Consider the following 10,921-nt stretch of genomic DNA (forward strand, 5'->3'; position numbering starts at 1 on the left):
CAGGAGGGGATAGGTTTGCCCCATCTCTCAAACTGTCTCATAGTTCATCCCAGAACATTAAGGCAGCCAGTAGTTCTAAATCTGAACTTGGCCCATCACCGCTAAACCATGTTTGTCAAGGTGGAACAGCAGGATATATTTTATTTAGCAGTTTTGAGCTTGATTTATAACTCTTAAATATTTAAACATACCTAAGTGGGCATTGCAAATTTTAAAGGAAGGCTTGTGGGTTGGATGGCTTATTGGTGGATACTTGAAGACAGTCATTTGAGACAGTGATAGATGCGAGGTTTAAATAAGACAGAGTTGATTGGTTACTGGTACTAAACTCCTATGAACAAGTGCCATGGAACCAAGATGCATAAGAAGGCATTAATTTGAAAAATTCGGATGCAAAGACTCTGGTGAAGAGGAACATTTGGCAATTCCGAGGAATAGAAAGAAAGAAGTGAAACGTGGTTGAACGTGGATGTTCTCTAATTTGACACCAGGAGTTTTGCAGGGTCCAATCCTACAGGGCCTTGAACATCATAGTTAGGATTACGGAGCAATTCCAAGTTCAGGGAAAAGATGGGACCATCTTAAACTTGATCTGATTTGGGATTTTACAGTAGTAGTCTTGGCCCCTGAGTGGCAAATGAAAAGACAAGAACAGAAGCAGGAGAAACATCTAAAAGATTATTGCAGTTGCCCAAGCCAGTGTTGATGGTAGCTTTGATCATGTTTATAAACTGTGAGGCATTGCGTGTGAAAATACTCAAGTGGAACGCATACTCAGAACTACTATTTTTAATTCCATGGAGACTTTCAGCTACCGATCATGTGCTCAGTTCCTCTTGTGGCCATTCCTTTTGTGGCATCACTCAGCCAACTGTCTTTTCTTTCAACAGCTGTCCTCTTTCAGAGGAAGCCTTCTAGGAGATGAAGTGCATAAGAAAATCATGCTGAAAGTATTTTAAGCACTTGCTAGAAGAGGGCATGTAGGGAACTGACAAGGGGGCTCTGCTGGATCCTGTGAGGGCTCCTGTGTTAACAGCTGGAAATGCACAGCAGTGAAGAAGGAACATGAGTGCCTATGAGCAGATATTTAAATGCATTTCAGTTTCGTGTCAGATGGTGTTGGGGATGGAATGGTTGGGCTGGTAGTGAAACAGCTGTGTTGCATATGAAGCCTTTACATCATGAATGGCTAAGCAATTCTCTCAGCTAACGCTCTTGAATCATTCCACTCAAAAGCGGACTTTACCATGGCTTACAAGTTTAGTATATCTAGAAACTTCCTGAAGGTTTATTATAGACATATACTGAGGAAGGCTTAGAGAAAGTCTTAATTCTTGACTTCTAGAAGACCCCAGTGTGGAAAAATCCCCAATTTAAAAATATTTCTAGCCTGCTCCACCCTCCCCCCATTTCTAGCAAGCTTGTTGCTTTTTCTATTAAAATGTTATTTTCCCCCATCTCTCTCCTAATAGCCTTTTTTCTCAGATTGTAATCTTTCAGAAAAGGGACTCTGTGGGCTTCTTTAATATGTTCCCATGTTGCCCTTCGTACTAGTGAGCATGTTATTAGCCCTGGATGTTTTGCCTGAGCAGAAATCGCTCCCTTGGTTATTTTAATGTGCCCATCCCTGTGAGGTGCAGCTAACTTGCCTCTTGCCTTGTCATTTGTCTAAAGCGTCTAGTTCCTGCTAGAGAAGGTCTCAATTCTGTGATTGGTTGTCAAAACACTCTCGTAGATGAGTGGAATAATGTCTTCCATGGTGGGGAATCATTTAAAAAATGGTAAATACCTTTTATTTTCTTCGAAATGTCTGTTCCACTGCTAATTCTGGTGGCTTTGAAATCAGTTGTTACTTGGTGTTTGGAGGGGGGGGAGACTTTTACAAAATTTTACAAAATTTCCAGATTGCTTTTAGGAAAGCAACTTCCTGAAGACCGCAATGCCACTGGCAATACTGATGATGATTAAGACACTCAGCATTTATGCCTTGATGAAGGGCTCTATAGATACCGTTTCATATACTTTACAGGATAATGGATGAACATAGGTTTTGTAAAATCTGCATGTCAGTAAAAACCTAAATGCACACCTTAGGAAGTCATGGATCCTATCTGTCCATATCTCTGTTAGGTGCCCGTCCCCGTGTGCTGATGACCTGATTCATAGCTAATGCCCCGTACAATATATTTCTTCTTTTGGAAAGAGCAGAATCCAGATGTGAGGATGTTAGCCCAAGGTCACACAGCTAGTGAAGTCTTGTCTAAGACTTTTCTTAGAGAGGCTGATATATACTCAAAGGCTAGTTGGTAAGCTTGCTGCCATTGGCTATTAGGAGTCTCTTGTAGTCCTCTAGATCTATTTGATAATAGTACAGCTAAAGATCGGCTGCACTTTGTATGACACACTTAGGGCGATTTTATCCTAGACCAGTAGCAGTAGACTCTGATGAGCCACTAACAGTGCCTAGTGAAGCTTTTCCTTCTTACCTTGGCACTGTTTCCCTATCCTATTCTCGTCGAAACTAAAAAGAAGAATGTGAGTGATGAACAGAGAGCTCCTCTGTCAAATCATGCACAAAGCATAAGGCTATCAAGTTTGTCTCCGGTTTGATAAAGATCCCCCTGTTTCACTGGGAGTAGTTTGGAAATAGAAATTTCTTCCTTGCAGGGAAACTCATAACCCTGTCATTGGGTAGCTGTCTCTCTAGCCCATGAGTCTCAATTTCTTTGCAAGCCCAAAGCAGTGTCCTCTTCAAACAAGGCAGAACTGGTCCTCAGTTTTCCCTTTCTTTTTTATTTCTCTGGGGGCACACTCTACCCTGAAGGGGTAAGACCCTGAGAATCATTGATAAAGATTTTGGGGGATTAGGGATGCTATAGAGATAGTACACTGGGTACTATACAATGCTTACCTTGCACACAACTGACCTGGGTTTGATCCTCACTTTGCCTGTGATCCTAGGAGCCCTTTCAAGAATAAGTCCTGATCACTGCCACCCAAACCATTTTCTCCTCCTATTATGGAACCCCCATTATTCTGCCCTTGCAAAACTATCCTTAATAAAGGAGGAATATCAGAATATTCAGAAGAAAGGGGAAAAAATGAGGACTTCAAATAGCAACCCCTGTTTAGTTTCATGGCTTAGGAGGGTGTTGATATAATACATTATCCAAAAGAAATGGTGCATAATGGTTAGTACTTTCCATGAAATAATTTGTTGATCCATCTTGAACCACTGACTTCCTGTCTTTGTCTAATAGATCTTTGTTTTATTTTTAACCACTCGGTCCTTTTGCTCTTTTCCATCTAGTTAAAAGTTTAATTGATCAAGTATAGACTTGATGCCTTAAATACATAAAGTCTCAGTATTGTGTTTTAAGTTAAGAAATTAATTCAGTTAATGTCTTTTCAATATCACTGTATCACTGTCATCCCATTGCTCATCGATTTGCTCGAGCGGGCACCAGTAACGTCTCCATTGTGATGCTTGTTACCGTTTTTGGTATATCGAATACGTCATGGGTAGCTTGCCAGGATCTTTCATGTAGGCAGGATACTCTCAGTAGCTTGCTGGGCTTTCTGAGAGGGGCAGAGAAATCGAACTCAGGTCGTCTTCATGCAAGGCAAACACCCTACCTGCTACTGCTCCAGCCCATTTTCTCAATATGGAAATGTAAAATATACAAAAAGTTTCAAAGTTTTTTATTATTCTGACATCAAAAGTGAAAAGTTAGTTGCAACTTGTGATAGAGTACTTGACCCAGTTGTGATGACTGAGTCATCTATACATACATATGTACATATACTCAGGTATACACATATTTTCCCATTGAATGGCTAGAATTTTATCAGTCGTAATCCTATTATAAACAATGCTTTGAGAATATTTATAAATAACTGCAATTTTTTAATATTGTGTAAGAAAAATTTATGCAAGTAGAATTTATCAGCGAAAAGAAAGTCCAGTTATTTGAATCCCATTTTATTTTATTTATTATTATTATTTTTTTGCTTTTTTGGGTCACACCTGGTAATGCACAGGGATTACTCCTCGCTCTGCAATCAGGAACTACCCCTGGCGGTGCTCAGGGGACCATATGGGATGCTGGGAATTGAACCCAGGTCGGCCGCGTGCAAGGCAAATGCCCTACCCATTGTGCTGTCGCTCCAGCCCCTCCTATTTTATTTTTAAGGAAAATATGGGATGGATAAAGTATCTCCATAACTCTTTTTAAAAAGTGTAAATTTAGTTTATTCTATTCCATGTTATTTCAAAAATTCGACATTGCTCTAACAGTGATGGTCCTGTAATAGTTGTCTTGCTTAGGGGTGATCAACTAAAATGTATGTTGCTGAAATTAATTAATATCCCATTGAGAACACATTTCATAGCAGGTCTGAAGGACTTATGTGCAGCTAATGACCTTCTACATTTGTCAAATTTTTTAACTACAGGCATTTTGTAGTACAGTCAACCGATAAAACAATAAAACTTGCATTTAATGAATGTTGAATAAGATACTGTAACATTCTACAAATCTAGGTCCTTAAGCTTCTTTGACAGTGTCTATACTTAACAAATGATAGCTACTATTTTGAATAATTTTACATAAAATGATTAAAATATTTTGGGGTACCATCCAGCTATGCTGTCTTACTCCTTGCTCTGCACTCAGGGATCATCTCTGGAAGACTGGGGGACACATTTGGAGTATTGTGGATCTAACCCATGTTAGCTGCTTGCAAGGGAGATGCCCCGTTTGCTATACTATTTCTAACCCCTTAAAACAATTTCCTAATGTTTTCTTAAAAATTATTTTAAAAACTCAGTGCTTTCTGCATTGCTTTGACAATTTTTACTTGAATTAATGTGAGTAAATTAATGAACAAATGAATTTTCTCCCCTGTGCTGTAATTTTAATAAATAGAAAATTGTATTTTATATGAAGCATAACTAGGCTGAATAATTAATTTAAAAATTAATATATAAAATTTATTATTCTGATAGTGGATAATGAAAGGAATTTGGTTTGCAATTTATCTGAAATTTTATCAGCAAATAATATGCTTATCTACTTCGTGATATAAAGTAAGCAAATGTGAAACAAAGGGTCATGACTCAAAAAGGTATTGCTAACTAATATTATATTTTCCTTCTAAGTGCCTACTTTATTTTAATTAATTAATATTTTTAATTGAGTCACCATGAGATATATTTACAAAGTTTTCTGATCAGGTTTCAGTCATACAATGTTCCAATACCCATCTCTCCACCAGTGTACATTTCCCACCACCAATATCCCTTGTATCCATCCCGCCATCCCCCACCCCCCACCCCAGGCTGACTCTATGGAAGGTCCTCCTCTTCCTCCACCTCTTCCTCCTCCTCTTCCTCTTCTTCCTCTTCCCCATCTCCTCCCCTCCTCTCTCCTCCTATCCCCTCCTCCTCCTTCCCCTCCTGCTCTTCCTCCTCCTCCTCCTCCTCCTCCTCCTCCTCCTTCTTCTTCTTCTTCTTCTTCTTCTTCTTCTTCTTCTTCTTCTTCTTCTTCTTCTTCTTCTTCTTCTTCTTCTTCTTCTTCTTCTTCTCCTTCTCCTCCTCCTCCTTCTTCTTCTTCTTGTTCTCCTCTTCCTCCTTCTCCTTTCTTCTTCTCCTCCTTCTTCTTCTCTTCCTCCTCCTCCTCCTCCTCCTTCTCCTTCTTCTTCTTCTTCTTCTTCTTCTTCTTCTTCTTCTTCTTCTTCTTCTTCTTCTTCTTCTTCTTCTTCTTCTTCTTCTTCTTCTTCTTCTTCTTCTTCTTCTTCTTCTTCTTCTTCTTCTTCTTCTTCTTCTCCTCCTCTTCCTCCTCCTCCTCCTCCTCCTCCTCCTCCTCCTCCTCCTCCCCCTCTGTTTCTTCTTCTCCTCCTCCTCCTCCTTCTCTCTCTCTCCTTTTGGGGCATTTTGGGCATTATGGTTTGCAATACAGATACTGAGAGCCCATCAGTTTGGGCTTTTACCCACTTTCCGCAAACGACTCTTACCCAGATGATCCTTTCCAATCATCATCATCATTGTTATAATGGCCCCTTCTCGATCCCAACTGCCCTCTCCCCCTACCCTTGAGGCAGACTTCCAACCCCGGGCCGATCCTCCTGATGAGTGCCAACTTTAGATAGTAAACTAGAACCCACCTCAGTAGTGCCACTTTGCTTAGTAATCCAGAAGTTTTAGAAGAATTTTCTTAGGCACACAAAATGATGAAAGACATAAACACGTAGTTCTGATGTAATGGACTGCATAAGTTTCATAGAAAGTAACATGTTCTTTCCATGTGAGTGTACACAGCAACACCAATTCCCACTGTTTGGAAAAGGGGCACAGTTTGCTTCAAGGAAAATGAAACACTCCCTGCAAGGCATGCGGTTTTATTTATTGCCTTTGTGTTTATTTCCAGTCTCAATGCAATATACTCATAGCTCCTTTTACACTCTAGATGAGTTAGTTATACTCAGTTGGCATATGGATTCTGATAGTCTGACATGACAAAGAGCTTTGGAAAAAGCCTCGAGTTTTGCCAGCAAAGCTGTCTTGTTTCAGCGCCAAGTGTAGCACCTCACGTCTCTCTCGCCGAGCAGCCCATGTGTATATTTAGCTGCCCAGGACAGGTTAGACTGTATGGTTGGAGCAGAACCAAATGCCCTAAGTAAAGAGACGTGTTCTTGGTTTCTGTTTTGCCCATAGAGGATCAATGTATTTGCATACGGTTTGAGGCATTTGAAAATGCTTGTGTGCACAATGGAAAACAGCCATCATTAGGTATGTTAGGTGTCCACTGAATGGAAAGCAGAGAGATAAATAAAGATAAATCAGAGAGGTGTGGTTCCTTCCACTGGGGCCCCTTCATGATCCCAATTGTATCTGATACAATACCAGAGGCCTGTGTCTTATATGTTTCTTGAAGGCATTCTTGAAAACGTTTTGTGGGTTGATAACGTTTACTTGGTAATGTTGTTGGTGCTGGGTGTGCTCTTTTAATGTGTCAGAGAAGGCTCTCAGTATGGATTATATATTGCTATATATAAAAGTAATATTATATAGTTTGAAGCCCAAGCCTTTGAGTCAGCCTCAGTGTCTAATTAGCTTCTACTGCTTGGTAGGTATGTGACTGTGGGATTAACGCCTGTTCCCTGCGTATTAATTCCCTCATCTGTAAAATGAAGGTGATGTTAATGTAGCAGCACTGTTGTACAAAATTAGAGATACACAATTCTACTAAATGTATAAATCCTTGAACTAGATTTATTCATTCAAATGAATGTGCTGATATTTTTTAGTTCCAGTGGATGTTCATTTTCCTGAGACCTTTAAAATTTGAATGTTTTTGAGGCCTATCATTCCTCCTTAGACTCTAAAACTTAAATGTATATTTTGTAGTGATAATAAAGACAAATGTAACCTATAGTCTTGCTCTCTGGTTTTTTTTTTTTTTTTTGCTTTTTGGGTCACACCCAGCGATGCTCAGGGGTTACTCCTGGCTTTGCACTCAGGAATTACTCCTGGAGGTGCTTGGGGGACCATATGGGATGCCGGGGATCGAACCCGGGTCGGCCGCATGCAAGGCAAATGGCCTACCCGCTGTGCTATCGCTCCGGCCCAGTCTTGCTCTCCGTTTTAAAGTAACTGGCATATTTTCTTACATCTTGTATTTGTTACAAAGCCCATACGCTTATTTCAGAGTTGCTGCAAATGATTAGGGGTCACACTTAGAAGTGATCCGGGATTATTCCTGGTTCTGTGCTCAGGACTCACTCCTGGTGGGTTCGGGGGACCAGATGGGTGCTGGGGATTGAACTTGGGTTGGTCACATGCATGTCAAGCACTCTGCCCACTGCACTATCTCTCTGGCCCCTATTGTAATTCATTAAAAATATGATCATACCATAATATCTTTTTTGTTTAATGGTTAACTTGGAAATTTTTTGTAATTAGATAAATAAAAACATTTTTGAGATGTTATATACCAGGAGATGGAAAGTATCACAGTATTTCTATACTGGAGATAAAGTGTTTTCCTTTGTTATTTCAAGTGTTGCTGCTGTAAACCATAATAAAAATCATATTAAATAATTTTCTATTTTGTCAAAACAAAATCAAGTCCATGAACCCTGAGGCAGGCAGGAGAAAGAGTTTTGAATGTGCGGGATGCTGAGAGCCATAATATTAACAGCACCCATATTTTTAGCAGTGACCATTAGAGCTAATGATGTTACTGAATTAAAATGAGTTTTTGGTAGACAAATGGTATAGCAAGCAGATAGCTTAATCAGTGCCTAGAATTTATTAATCAGATCCATACGCACTGCTTTAAATAATTAATGACACGATCCAGGCTTTCAATTCTATTTTTTTTCCTTTTTAAATTTTATGTGGCTATTTAAGGACATCTAAACCTCTTTCACTATAGTTTCACGGAAATAACATGGGACTATAAATCTCTGGTATGTGTCACTGAACGTAAATATCTGTATAATGTTAAGGTCGCACCTCAAAGTCTAGTTGCAGTTACCACCATACATTTATTTATTTTTTTGTTCCAAGTGGTCCACCCTCTTCCTCTTCTCCATTCCCTTCTGGCATTCACTGATGGATCTTACACTACAAAGGCTTGTTTTTTTGTCTTAGCTCATCTGCATGTTTATTTTCTCTGTATATGATGCATGAAATGATATTTGTCTTTCTCCATCGACTTATTTCACTAAGCACAATATCCACTGAGTTCCTCCATGTTGTTGAAAATGTCAGGGTTTCTCTCCTTACAGCTGCTGAGTATTACCTTTGTCATGTGCATCGTCATATGATTGTTTTGATTGGCATTTTCCTAGTATTAAAAAGTTAATGAACTTTTCATGTACCTGTTGGCCCTTGAATATCTTCTTTGGAAAATTCCTCATTAAGATCCTCAGTCCATTTTTTTTTGGTTGAATTATTTGCTTTTTAAAAAAAATATTGAGTTCTATGAGTTCTCTTTGTAGTTTGGAGGCATAACCCCCTTTCTGGAGGCACGATGTGCATCGACCTTCGCTCCATCATAAGCTCAGCATTTCTGTCGCCTCCTCCAGAATCCCTGGCTGGGCGGACTGTCCTAGTGTTTGTGCCTCACACACGGCAGCCTCCACAGAGTCCTGCCTTCCCGACTAACCGCTAGTTGTTTCTCAGGGAAGTAAGACAGGGGACCTCCCTTATCACCCTCTTAGTGTCTCAGTCTGCCCAGGCTTTTAATTCTCACAGCTGTCCTCAGTCATGGCAGTTTGGAGTGAGTCTTCATGAATGTACTTTGTTGAGTGGATTTAGTTAAGGACACCTACATGGAAGTTTGGTATAATGAGCATCACAGTGTCATAAATGCAATCAATATTCAAGATATAAAATTAATTTTATTAATATTTTCTATATTGTACATTCGGACGAGCCTCATGCGTGGGGGAGCTGGTGGAGGAACCGAGGTGTGCAGGACCCAGGGCTGAGATCTCCAAGGCTGCTCGGACCGGGACTGGGCCTCTTCCACCCAGATCCCCCATTTTCCAGTAGCTAGGCAGTCACACCCAGAGACTGCCCCCAGCGCCGTGTAATCCCACCAACAGCCAAAATCCAGAGACTATAAAACCAAGCTCCTGGAAGCTTCATGGCTGTGCGACATCTAATAGCCTAGTTCTTCCTCTTGGAGAACCTGACAAGCTACCGAGAGTCTATTGCCTGCTTGGCAGAGCCTGGCAAGCTCCCAGTGATGTATTCATATCCCCAATACAATAACAGATATATTCATACCTCTTGAAGAGACTGGCAAGCTACCAAGAGTATCCCGCCCACACGGGCAGAGCCTGGAAAGCTACCCGTGGCGTATTTGATATGCCCAAAACAGTAATGATAGGTTTCATTCCCCTGACCCTAAAAGAGCCTCCAATCTTTGGGAAGGATGAGGAAGAAGAGTTTGCTAAAATCTCAGGGCTGAGTATAATAGAGATGTTGCTGGTGCCCGCTCAAGTAAATCGATGAACAACGGGATGGCAGTGATAGAGTGATATATTGTACATATGTCCCAGAATTATTAGGGATAACATTTATGTGTGAGATATGCACCAAGATTTTCATTTACTTTGCTTGGCTCTTTAGTTGCATAACGTGTCACTGAGATGGTAAGGTTTGTCATTAATATTCTGCTGGTTGGCTTACAGACAGTTCTACAGACTTTACAGTTCCATGGATGCACAGATGAGAGTGGATTTGTAGCTTCACTCGAGGAGAGAATAATGTAGCATTGTGCACATTACAAAGAAGGAACAAAAGCTCTACCCTTGAATTAAAATGAACCCTCAACTTGTTGTGAAATTGGGTGGGGGATAAAGGTGAAGAAATATGCATTATCTGAGCTTATTTTAATAGTATCATGCCAACACTGCCACTCCCATCTTGCACACATGCATTTGTATACCTATTTAGAATAACATAATTATTACTTTTAACTACAAGAAGAAAACATCCAACCCCATCAGAAAATGGGGCGGTGAAATGAACAGAAGCTTTCTCAAGGGGGAAATACGAATGGCCAAAAGGCACATGAAAAAATGCTCTTCATCACTAATCATCAGGGAGATTCAGATCAAAACAACAATGAAATATCATCTTACACCACAGAGACTCGCCCACATACGAAAGAACAAAAGCAACCGGTGTTGGCGAGAATGTGGGGAGAAAGGGACCCTCCTTCACTGCTGATGGGAATGTCGACTGGTTCAACCCCTCTGGAAAACCATATGAATGCTTCTCAAAAAATTAGAAATTGAGCCCCCATTTGACCCAGCAACACCACTTCTGGGAATATATCTCAGAGATGCAAAAAATATAGTAGAAATGACATCTGCACTTGTATGTTCATTGTGGCACTGTTTA

Source organism: Sorex araneus, chromosome 2, assembly GCF_027595985.1.
Source record: "Sorex araneus isolate mSorAra2 chromosome 2, mSorAra2.pri, whole genome shotgun sequence".
Lineage (NCBI taxonomy): Eukaryota > Metazoa > Chordata > Mammalia > Eulipotyphla > Soricidae > Sorex > Sorex araneus.